The sequence below is a fragment of the Equus przewalskii genome, chromosome 13 (assembly GCF_037783145.1).
Source record: "Equus przewalskii isolate Varuska chromosome 13, EquPr2, whole genome shotgun sequence".
Classification (NCBI taxonomy): Eukaryota; Metazoa; Chordata; class Mammalia; order Perissodactyla; family Equidae; genus Equus; species Equus przewalskii.
This window is the reverse complement of record NC_091843.1, coordinates 8615183-8627907: the sequence shown is the minus strand read 5'-3', so window position 1 is coordinate 8627907 and position 12725 is coordinate 8615183. Positions and strand designations below refer to the sequence as shown.

The following is a 12725-nucleotide window of genomic DNA, read 5'->3' as shown; positions in this document are numbered from 1 at the left end:
TCAATGCCTTCCCTCCCACTACAAACCCATTCCAGTTGCTTGCCTCTTACATTAAAATAAAACAAAAGACCTTTCTTCGGCCCACATCCAGCTCCTTCCCCATTGCTCTTTTCCCTCCACAACTGAATATCTTGAGGGTTCCTACCCTCACAATTTCAACTCCTGCATTTCCCACTCGCTATTTCATTGCTGACTCAGCTCTCCCCTGCAGATGCTCTCCTCAGGTTTACCAAGGACGCACGGCAAGGTCTCTTTTCGATTGTACCTCAGCGGCACAAAGACAGAAGTAGCTGCCGGAAGACAGAGGGGCGTCTTGGAAGAAGAAACCCTGAGTAGGATCAGGACTTGGGTGTAGCGAGTGAGGCGCCCAGCGTGCACAGTGTCAAAGGTGCTCCTCTCAAGGCTGTGCAACAACGAGCACCCCCTTGACTTTTGCACCGAGGCACCTCGCTCGCCTCACCCTAGGCCTGGCCCTGCTTCTTGAAATAACCCACAGGTTAGTTTATTTCCAATCCAAAAAGATACAAAAGTCACACAAACAGTAGAAACCTGTGCAGCCGCTCAGAGGAATGAAATGGAGTCGGCTACTCCCTCTGGCCATCGGTGGCTATAAGAACACGGGGCCAGGGTTGCCAGACCCGCTAAACGTTTCAAGAGAAGTTGGAAATGTGGATTTTCGTGTGAAAGCTCGTGACTTTGAAATGTTGGCATCCAAGTCAAATTAAAAACTGAACGTTGTGTTTGCCAAATAAAACATACCATTAGGCTAGAGTCAGCCGTGATGTTCTGGGTCGCAGACCTCTGGCCTAAGCTGGCTGAAGAGATGATGGTCAGGGCTGGGAAGGTGTGGATGTGTGTTGGGGGTGACGTATAAAGGGGAGCTGAAAGGCGAGAGGAGTCAGAGAGTGAGGAAAGAGATGCCACTGGGTCCAGGGACAGTGGGGGATCTACGCCCCCACCTCCAGTGTTAGTACCCTGGGGGCTGGGGGGACCCGCAGGTGGCTGTGCAGTGTGACCCTAACACGCTGTGCTTTCCAGTCTCTGTGAAGACGCCCTCCCCATGTGAATTTCAGGAGAACACGCTGGCTGGAGCAACACGCATCTCCTTGGCAAGTGGTGTGAACCAGGGTGAGGGCAGAACCAAGATCTCTCCCTGGGATAACGCGGGGGTCGGGAAGCCCCACCAATGAGCAAAGCTGAGTTTCCTGCTAAGCCATCAGGATGGCACCTTCAGATCACATTTAAAGTTGGCCGAAAGAAAATAAGAAATGCTGATCTCTCGCCCACCTGCAACTCACCTCCTCTGTGCTAAATGCACTTTTCCACTTTTATCTCCATTTAGCCATTTGAGAGATTTTTTTGTAGAGCTGTGCTCTAACGTAAGAACTGCCACTCCCTATGTCTGTTCTCCTCACCACTGTACCCCCAGTGCCTAGAATGCGAGCCTCATATGAAATTCTAAATTTTCTAGTGTTTAAAGAGTAAAAAGAAACCAAATTAATCTTGATAACATATTTTATTCATCCCAATATATCAAAAATAAATCATTTCAACATGTAATCAATATAAAAAGAACTAATGAGATATTTTATATTCTCTTATTTGTACTAAGCCTTCAAATTCTGTTGTGTATTTGTAAGTACAGCACACGCACCTGCGAGTGGACTCGCTGCATTTCGGCTGCTGGCAGCACAGTTCCGGGCGTGGCTGGAGGCGGGTGTGGGCGGTATGGCTGAGCACATGGACAGGGTCCAGGGAATAAATAACCTGGGTGCAGTGGGAAAGTTACTGGCTCTCACTAAGGCTGAGGGTCCAACCTGAGAGGAGGGACAGTATCTGAGGGGTCACACTACCTGCCCAGAGCGGCACACAGCAGGCACAAAATAAGTATTTCTAGAATGAACAAATGAGAAAAGGTCAGCTACTGTGTTGCCATATTTGTCTAAAACAGTGATTCTTAAACTTTTGGGAGTCCTAGGCCGGGTGAGAATCTGGGAAACTGTCTGGACACCCCTTCCTCCTAAACAGACCCAACCTCGAACTACTCGGATAAAATTTCATATGTACCGAGTCCCTGAAAGCACCTCCAGATGTCCTGGGGTAGGGGCCCCAGTAAGAAGTCTGTGCTCTAACAAGTCACTTCCATTTCCAAGAAATCTTATCAAGTTTAGAATCTAGGATTCATGCTCTTCATGCTTTCTTTAAAATCTTCTTGCCTTTACTTGGCAGTTTTCTATTTTTGCAGAGTCATTTTTAAAAATTGGAAGATAGCTAATCTCCATTCCAGTTGAGTGAGGTGTGATGGTTTTGCCTGTGAGGGAAAGATTTTGAGTAAGTCCATCAAAACACGCTTTTTGCCATTGAACTTGATTTTTTTCCAGCATCTAAATCTTGTACCAGCACAGTATCACCAAATATGAATTTGGAGGCCACGAATCATTTTGCCTGACTTCTTCAAATTAAATATACTTGTTACAAGAAAATAGATATTAAATAAAAAGAGAAAATGCGAAAAATAGGAAGAGGAAAAAAACACCCATAGTGCTTATCACTCAAACATCTGTTCATATTTTGACATATTTTTCCAGGATTTTTTCCTGTGTCTAGGTTCTTGATAATAATTATATGTTCACTTATATTTTATTTATGTTTGTACATCATATTTACATTATATATATTATGCTTATATTTATATATTTTTAATTTCATATGGGTGTGTGTATAGATAGATGATAGATTTCCTGCTTTTTTTAACTTCTCATGATTTCTTAAGCATTTCCCTGGCTTATTTCACACTCTCCTTGAACATCATTTTACATGCTGTGTAATATTCTGTAGAGTGGAGGCATCAAGCTCTCTCGAACCACTCCTCTACTGCTAGAATTTTAGTTTTTTCCAATTAGTTGCCCTTATAAATAGCACTGAAACGAGTATCTTTCTGTGTAAGGTTTCCATCTTGTTAAGCTGACAGGTCTGAGCATTTATAAATATTTTATAGGTATTGCATACTCTTTCCAATGTATGCTCTCTTCTGAATTATACTCCATGCGCAGCTCCAGAGCCTGCCAGGCCCGGCCCACTGCAGATCCGGCCCGGAGCAAGCACGGCGGGATGTGGGGTGATTGGGCCCACTCGGGCTCTGGCCGACATTGGACTCTAGGCATCCCTAAGGCGCTTGGGCACCAGGAGGCGTCGGGGCAGCCCAGGCACACCGTGAAAGAGAAGGGGAGGGAACGCGGCATGCCCACAGTGCCATGCGCCTCCAGAATCACCTTCTTTCCTTTGAGTAAATGTGTATTGAAGGACTACCATGTGCCGGCAGGGCTCCAGGAGCTGGTCCTACAATGGAGAAAACAGACATGCTCCACCCTCTGGGACTTTGCACACTGTTGAAGGGGACAGATGTGGAAGAAATAAACATATAGCCATAACTTAGGATCAGTGCAATGGGGGAAAGCAAGGGGAGTGTGCCTAACTTAACTTGAGGACTCAGTGGCCTCTCTTTAAACAAAATCTGAAAGCATTAAGGGGGGAGGTGGAATTAGACAGGCAAACAGCTAGTGGAAAGGGGCTTTCAGGCAGAGGGAACTGCGCATGTAAAGGTCCTGGGGTAGAAAGGGCCTGGTGCATTCCCAGAACTGAGAGGTCAGTGTGATGGGAGCATCGCAGAGAAAAGGCAAGAGTTTTGCATAAGGCTGGTGAGGTTGATGGGGCTGCACCCCAACAGGGTCCTGGGGAGCCTGGTCAAAGGCTTGGGCTTTGTCCCAAGGACAACGAGAAACCAGTGTCTAGTTGGCTGATGACGTGGTTTGACTGACTTTTGTCAGACTGGCTGCTGTGTGGGAAATGCGTTAGTACAGACAAGATTGGAGGCCAAGAGAAAACTCTGGGGGCCATCGGTGTTATCCAGGCAAAAGAAGGCAATGGCTCAGACAAGGGGACGGAGGCATAACTGATTAGATGGGGGGTGAGGGAGAGTGAGGAGTCAGCCATGTCTCCCAGGATCCCGCTGGCTGTCGGCACCATTCCCTGAAAAGGGAAAGACTGAAGGCAGGCACTTTGGAGAGGGGAGAATAAGGGTCCTTGCTGTGTCCCTCCAAGGGACTCTACTGAATGTCTCTGAGACATCTAGAGAGCTGTTAAGTGGTATTGAAGATACAACTCTAAGGAAATAACTGGATTCCAGTTTTCCCAAAATACATTGCCGCAGTGGCCCGATGTTCTTCTGGTGCTGTGGTTAAGTACGTGTGGCAATGCTGCAGACCAGACATCTCCCAGTCGGGCTCCACAGTCCACTCTGGCACCACCGCCTGTCCTCGCAGAAAGGAAACCTGTGCAACTTTGTTTACACCCGTGCTTCACACGCTGTTCGGTCCAGGAGTCACGTGTGTCTGTCCATAGCGCCTATTAATCTTCCCTGGAACTGAAATTCTGTGGAAAACCTTTCAGGAAATGTTCATCTAACTGTATAATTATTACCAAAACATTTTTAGTAATTTGATCTCCCTAGCCACAAGGAAATGCAGTTGGTGCCATTGTGGGAGCCCTTCAAACACGCTGCCCCAAAATGTTCTCCTTCCCACCGTGCCGTGGGTCACTTCCTGTTGGGCCTTGACGTCTTCTCAGGCATCTCCTTTGGAAATGAAAATACTCTTGGGAGGGGTTCAATAACATTGATTCATTCAACACACTTGCCCCATGCTTGATCTGAGAGAGGCAGAGATGAAGACATCCTCCTCACCCTGAAGGAGCTCTCGGTTTAGTGAGAAGGACAAGCCAGTGACCCTTCCTTTAAAGGGCAGGATATTGAAATGGCACATATCCCTTCGGCTCACATCCCATTGACCAGAATGTGGTCTTCCATAGCCAAGAGGAGGGGGTGGGACGTGCTGCCTTTATCCTGGACAATGAGTGCTCAGCTTAGCATCGGGGGTTCTGATCCTATGAGAGAGAAGGGAGAATGGATCCTAGACGGCAGCGAGCAGCCTCGGCACGGAGGTGGAGCATGGAGCGCCAGGCCTGACCAGCAGGAAGGGCTCCACAGATGGCAATGACGATCATTCAACTGACCACCAGCCTGACTCCTCCATTCTCTGGCTTCCTTGCACCTCCTCACCCCTAACCACCCAGACCCTGTACCTCCTTCCGTGCGCACCTAGATGAGATTGTTAACAGTGCTTTCAGCCTTTCATTAAACAAGTCATGAGACACCAGGCTGGACAGAGGCCTGCCCTGCCGGACCCCATGCGGGTGCTTGTCAGGGTCAGCCTGTGCCCTGAGCCCGCCTCCATCTGGGTCCCCCTGGTCTGGGTGACAGTGACACACCCTCAGCATTCACTTCTCTGAGACCAGATGTCAGCCACATGCAGCTTAAGGATGTGCAGCTGGTCCCTGAGCATCTTTGGACTCCCAGAGGCCCGAGCCAGGGAACGATAACAATTATAATAATAATTGCTACCATTTAGTGTTTGCCCGTGGCCTGGGTGCCAAGTGGGGCCCTTTACATGATTGCTCATTTGCACTCAGACTATGCGTGGGGAGATATGTTCTCCGCTTTACAAGTGAGACAATTGAGGCCCAAATAAGCAGACTTTCCTGAGTCCACACAGCAAGTAAGTGGCTGAGCCAGGATCTGAACCCAGAGCTTTCTTACCACCCATCCCCGTTCTTAAAACACCAAGAGCGTTGGGCTTGCAGCAACCTCCAGGGGCCTTCCGTTATCCGCCTGCAGGCGCCCATTCCCCTCTTCTCTCAGAAGAGCTTTGCTTCCCTTGTGTGTATGGGGAAGGGGGAGCCACGCACCCCCACTCGCAGTCCACTGGGCAGGCCCCCCAGCCCCAGAAGTGGGGGACATGGCCCAGGCCTGAGCTCTCTGGTGTGTTACCCCCGATGGCCACACTGACTGCTTCAGGAGTGGGCTCGTGACCCAGCTGAGGGACCTCTGGCTTGAAGGTCACACGGAACCAGAGAGCACACGAGGCTTGACCCTGAGGCAGCCAGTTTGTGAGGCTGCAGAATGAGGGCAGTGAGTGCCTGAGAGCCGATTCAGGGCAGATGGGGAGAAGGCAGTGTCCTTGATTCCCGTGCCAAGCCCCACCTGAGCTGGGATCACCTGGCCTGTCCAATGTCAGGGGCCCGAGGCCGCACATGGAGGAGGAGGCCGAGGTGGGACTTGAAGCGGGGCTGGAGCACTTGCCCAGGCCCAAAGAAAGAGGGTGACCACGCTACAGCCAAACCCGGGTGGATTCCAGTCCCCCTCGTGTCGCTTGCTCTACCGACCCTGCCCTTTTACCTTTCCTCGACCTCACCTGGAGCCCCCAAGTCAGTCCCGGCTTACTCATTCATGGCCAATGTGACCTTGAGCAAATGGCTAGAAACTCCTTTAAATGTTCAGAGTAGGCAAAGTAAAAACAAAAAGACACAGCCTGTCTTACCCTGTGTTGGAACTGCCGGATGCCCTCACTAGATTGGACTCAGGCATTTTACCCATAAAATGCTGGAGGTGCCATCCTAAGCTGCTGAGGGTACAGAGAGGGGTGCTGGCGGTACGTGACGCCACCTCGGGGTTCCTAGTGTGCCTGGTTTGCTATGCACCAGGCCCTCTCATGGGTGCCACAGAGCCCAGGTAAGCAAGCACAGAAACCACTCCTGCCCTTGAGGAGCTGGCAGTCAGGGCCCCGTGGGAACCACTGGGCCTCCTTCTGTGAACAAGTCAGGAATCACCAGCAGGTAGCGTAGTCGGCAGCCAGCCTGGGTCTGCGCGCTCGCACTGGGGCTTTGCAATGGAGGCCTTCAGCATTAGCTAGTTACGGGCTGATTAAACGCCTCTCGGGTGTGTGTCTGGGTGCAGGACAAGAGGGAGAATAATAAAGGACATTACCTTTTAATAAACTGTTTCATAATTAGGTGTATCGGGAGAAAACAGATAGCACATTCAAAAAGGGTGTTAGAAGAGAGTTTAAAAGTGTGGAAGCCAAGTAGGGGTTGTAAAGCCCCCAGTGGGAATCGCCACCACCCGCCGGCAGAAGAGGCAAGAGGGGCAAAGGGGGGGCTGCAGAATCCGGACAGAACCTAGCTGTGGCTTTCCCACGAATCTGCCATCGCATGGCTACAGCAGCTCCCACGTATCCCCCACTTCTGTGTCGAAAGCTCAGCTTTTCCTCCCGGGCTCCAGCCCACCAAGGCCTGATGCATGCCTCCATCTGACTGCCCGAGGCTACGCAGATTCAACACGTGAAAACGGGAACTCAAAGCTGCATGACTCCACAGGCAGAGGAGGCACACGGACAGCAAACCAGAGGGGCCAAAACGATGAGAAAAGTGGAAAATACTTCAGTATATTGTTATTTTTTTTAAAGTACCTAAGTGTGCAAGATGTTTACAATAGGGCCAGCACAGCTAGATAGCTATAAGGAAAAATGTGAGCCTGTCCCTTACCTCACACCATGCGTAAAATATAGATTTTGTAAAAGCTAAAAAGTCTACATTTGTAGGAGAAAACCTCTGCAAACTTAGGATAAGCAAAGCCTTCTTAGATAGGACAAAAACTATGTGCCATAAGCAATAAAATTATAGATTGACTTTATCAAAATTTAAATCCTCTCTTCTTTAAAAGACACAATTAAGAAAACTAAAAGGCAAACGACAGACCAGGAGAAGGTGTTTTCAAAACAATTATCTGACAGAGGACTCGCATCTAGAATACAAAAGAACTGCCACCGCTCAACAACGAGAAGATAAATAATCCAATTTTAAATGACAAAAGACTTTGCTCTCCACAGAGGGCATACGAATCTCCAACAAGCATATGTAGAGATGCTGGTCATCCGGGAAATACAAATCTAAACCACAATGAGATCCCACTTGACATCCACTGAAATGGCTAAAATCTGACCAAGTGTCGTTAAGGATGTGGAGCCACTGAAACGCTCAGGTACCACTGATGGGAAAATAGAAGGTGCGACCACTTTGGAAAACAATTTGACAGCTTTTTAAAAAACTGAAATATATACTTACCATATGATCAAGCCATTAAGCCCTTCCACTTCTAGGTGTTTACCTGAGAGAAATGAAATACATATTTTCAAAAAGGCTTGTACAGAAATGTTCATAAGAGTCTTTTCATAATAGCCAAAAACTGAAGACAACCTAAGCATCTATCAACACTTGAATGGATAAACAAAGTGTGGTATATTCATACAAGGGAATACTACCTGGCAGTAAAAATTAACTCACTGCTGGGTCCAGCCCATTGGCACAGCGGTTAAATGCGCACGTTCTGCTTGGATCGCCTGGGGTTCACCGGTTCAGATCCCAGGTGCAGACCTACGCACCGCTTGTCAAGCCATGCTGTGGCAGGCGTCCCACATGTAAAGTAGAGGAAGATGGGCATGGATGTTAGCTCAGCGCCAGTCTTCCTCAGCAAAAAAGAGGAGGACTAGCAGCAGATGTCAGCTCAGGGCTAATCTTCCTCAAAAAACAAATAAATAATAAATAAATAAATAAACTCACTACTGATATGCACAACACCACAATGACTCTAAGAATCATGGTGCAGAGCAAAGGAAGCTGGACATGAAAGAGTATTTTCTGAATGACTCCATTTATATGACGTTGTAAAGCAGACAAACTAGTTTATAGTGACAGAAACCAGAACAGTGGTTGCCTGGGGTGAGGGGTGTGGGGCCTGAGTGGGAGGGGCGTGAGGAAACTTTCTGTAATGATGGAAATATTCTACGTCTTTACTGGGCTAGTGGTTACACAAAAAGTGTTGCCATTTGACAAAATTCATTGCACTACATGCTTAAATTGTATGTAAGTTACAGCTCAGTTAAGCTGGCTTTTGGAAAAGTATGTACGTAGTTGTAGGAAAAAGCCGAATGCTGTCGGACTTCCTCTTAGGGGAGACCTTTGAGAGAGCACAGTCACCTTCTCAGTGCTCAGGGTCCCGCGGCCTCAACCAGGCCCTGCTGGAGGGCGTGCTCCTCCCACTCCCCAGGACTTCCTCCCCTGGGGTGCTCCATGCCTGTGTTCCCAATGACTCCCTCTCATTCCAGTCACCAATTCCCATGTGTGGGGTTTTTTCACACCACCAAGCAATTCTCCACACCACCTGTGTGTCCTATCATTCAGCTCAGTTCTGACACTACCTGGAGACAGCATCAGATCCCACATTATGGCTCAGTCCCACAAGACTGCCCCGCCCACACACACACTTCAGATGTCAATTGCCAGTGCAGGTTGTCACCTGGGCTTCTGACAGACAGGCTATAGAGCGTAGGCTCCAACAACCCCCTCTTTGAGTTCAATTAATTTGTTAGAGCCACTCACAGAACTCAGAAAAACATTCACTTACTAGATTACTAGTTTGTTATCAAAGGATATGAGTCAGGAACAGCCAGATGGAAGAGATGCACAGGGCAAGGTGTGGGGAAAGGGCGCAGAGCTTCATACTCTGAGTGCTCCACTCTCCCCGAACCTCCACGTGTCACCAGCCCAGAAGCTCCCTGACCCAGCCCTTCTGGGTTTCTATGGAGGCTTCATCACAGCGGCATGACTGATGGACGCACTGGCCATCGGTGACTGACTCAACCTCCAGCCCCTCTCCCCTCCCCGTAGGTCAGGGGGTGGGCCTGAAAGTTCCAACCCTCTCATCACATTGTTGGTTCCCCATCTTTAGGTGTGGTCCGAAAGTCACCTCGTGGACACAATAAAAGACACATTTATTGCTCTTATCACCTAAAAAATTCCAAGAGTTTTAGGAGCTCTGCACCAGAAGAGGGGACGGAAATTAACTATCTATTTCTTATTATATATCACAACCTCATGCTCCCTCTCTTCCACCCTCGCATCCCAGGCATCACCAAGTCCTGTCAATTCCACCTCCTTCAAGTCTGCTTCTCTCCATCCCCGCAGCCCCGAAACTGACTCTGGCTTTTTTACACTCTCCCCATCTCCTGTTTCTCTTGCTCTTCCCAGGCTACGATCCACAGGGCTGGCAGCACGACCTTGCCACATCCCTGCTTCTAATTCTCCTTCCGCTCCTCTGAGGGGCACTGCTCCCTGCCTGCCCGATACCCATTGTCCTCGAGCCCTTTGGGAAGGAGCCCTGATTTTGGTAGTATTGACAATGGGCCAACTGAGAAACTACATTTCCAAGCCCTTTCAGATACATGTCCTAAGGTTTGCCCAACTGTCCAGGGGTGGGAGTCAGTGGGTGAGGCTTCCAGGAAAACATATTTTCTAAGGGATTGACTTAGCCGGGAGGTCCTTTTGACCTCCTTCCCAGTTCCTCTTTCTTCCTGACGAATGTTGACATGATGGCTGAAGCAGCAGTGGCCATGTGGTAACCATGAAGAGATGTCGAGGATGGAAACAGGTACTGAGGATGGTGGAACTGAGAGATAAAATAAAATGGATGTTAACAACATCATGGACATCAGCTAACTGTGAACTGTCAACTTCTGGATTCTTTTACGAGGCAGAAAAATATCTATCTTACTTATTCTGTGTCTCTCTTACAAAGAGCTGAAAGTAATTCCTACCTGTAATCACATCCTAAGTGCCCTCTAGATAAAGTTTTGGATCCCTTAACAGGGCTTACAAGGCTCTTCACGGTCTAGCTCTCGAGATTTCCATGGGCAAACTTCAGTGGGTTCATTAAATTAAATGCAAAATTTTGGAGGGGTGTGTTTGTGTGTGGGCACGTGCATGCATTTTTCCCTGGAAAGGAGATCAAAAGTTTTCATCAGATTCTAAAGGGACCTGTGACACCACCCTCCCCTAAAATGTTCTCAACCTTATATAACCACCCCACTTAGTATGCACAATTAACCCCTTTTACACATTAGAAACAGATTCTGAACACTGAGGCACTCAGTAAAGTGCTGTCCTCCGGGCAAGTGAATGTAGGAGTGATGGATGAGTTGGGAGGAACAGACACCAGGAAAGAAGCGGCATGTTCCCCAGGGTGGGCAGTGAGCAGAGTGGCTGCCTCTGCACCCCGGGCCCAGGCTGTGCCAGCACTTCCAAGGCCTGCGGGTCTCCGCCAGCCCGGCTCTCATTACCGAGGGCGAGCCCCTTAATGAGCTGTCAGCCCTCAGTTCTGCTTGCCTGTAATGTTCTCCAGCTGATATCTCAGTCACTGAGAGCCTCTGGCTTTGAAGTCATCTGCTCACCCTGGTTGGTGGCTTGTTCAGTGGTTGGGTTACCCTGAGAGGTGCACGGCCCCCATATTTCCAGGGTGCGTTACAGCTGCGTGTGGGGCCTTGTTCAGGGGCCACAGGGCAGCTTAACGGTCCCAGCTGATTTCAGTAACTCCTGTCTTTGCCCAGTTCCAGGAGAGTCAATGCAGCTTCTGGAGTCACAAGGTTTGCAGAGCGCCTGGCTTGCTAAGCCTCCATCAAGCCTCAGAGACTCCCTTCGAAAGCACCCTGTCGACTCGTGAGACGTTATGAAGGATTGTGTGTAGTGGACATTTTTCTTCTTATGTTTAGTGCCCAGAATCTGAATTTCCTCCCTGTGTTTGGGGAACTCCCTACCGCACAAACCTTAGGGAAAGGCAGGGTCTGCCTCCCTCACTTTCCCAGGCTTCCTTGCAGGGCACATGACCAGGGCTCCGCCAGCCATCCCTCCATAGTGTCAGCTGGTACCTGGTGGCACCAAGGAGACGGACAACGGGGAAACCACTCGGGCAGAAGCAGCCCGAGTGAGATAAACCACTCACTTCTGGCACCAGCCCTGGTGACCCGGGCAGGACAGTAGCAAAGCAGTTTGTGACATCCAGAGCTCCATGGCTGCAGCAGGAGGAGTGTCCTTGCGGGACAGGTTCTGCGTCTTGGTGGTGGCCTAGGTTCTGGCTGCCCTTTCTTTCAAGCCTAATTCTCCCCGTCCTGTTGTAGATGGGGAAACTGAGGTGCCTGGAGGAGGTGGCCCCGGGGCCTAGACAGCCTGCATGTAGTCTGGGCCTGTTGTCCAGGGCTCCCGAGCTCTAGTTGAACCCTCCTTTCTCTTAACCACATTCCCTCCTTCAACTTTGATGTCCGCCAGGAAATATCTTAAAGCCAAGTAAAAATGTCGGTGCTCAATTCCATGCCACGAGCCTGTCTCACTCCCTACAGCAGGCAATTATGCGGCACTTACGGTGCACCGGGAGCTGTGTAGGCACAGGGAGAGCGTGTCAGCCATTGTTCTGTAACAAACCAGCCTCGAACCCAGTGATTTACAACAGTAATCATATATTCTGGCTCAGGAGTCTCCGGTCAGCTGAGCTGTTCCACTGGTCTTAGCTGGCTTATGTGTGAGTCTGTGCCAGCTGGGCGTCATCCAGGCAGCTCTCCTGACCTTGGCTGGTCTCTCTCCCAGGCTAGGGGTCGGTGGGCTGTAGGATGGTTCTCCCCTACGTGGGCTTCATCCTCCTGCAGGCTAGCCTAGGATTGTTCTCAGTGACGGTGGGAGACAGCAGAGCAAGTGGAGAAGCTCAAGGGCTCCTAAGGCCAAGGCTTGGAGCTGGCGCATCCTCTCTTCCATGGCATCGTCTCGGCCTAAGCAAGTCACGCGGCAGCCCAGCTTCAAGGGGCGGAGAAATAGACTCCACCTCCTGTGGGAGGAGCTGCACAGTCGCCTTGCAAAGGACAGTCGACCACAGGGTCGTACAAGCCACAGAAGTTGTTTTATGTGCTATGCATACCTCTAGCTCGCTGCTCAAAGGATTTAAGGTCACTTGT

General features: G+C 49.5%; 1 long non-coding RNA gene across 1 annotated transcript; it reads right to left on the bottom strand.

The window, feature by feature from the left end:
* Positions 1-1497: 1497 nt before the first annotated feature.
* LOC139075384 (uncharacterized) lies at positions 1498-8128 on the bottom strand. Its single transcript, XR_011525759.1, has 2 exons — positions 8017-8128; positions 1498-2311 (listed from the first exon to the last, which is right to left on the bottom strand). It is a non-coding gene; the product is annotated as an uncharacterized lncRNA (long non-coding RNA).
* Between the last annotated feature and the right edge of the window lie 4597 nt (positions 8129-12725).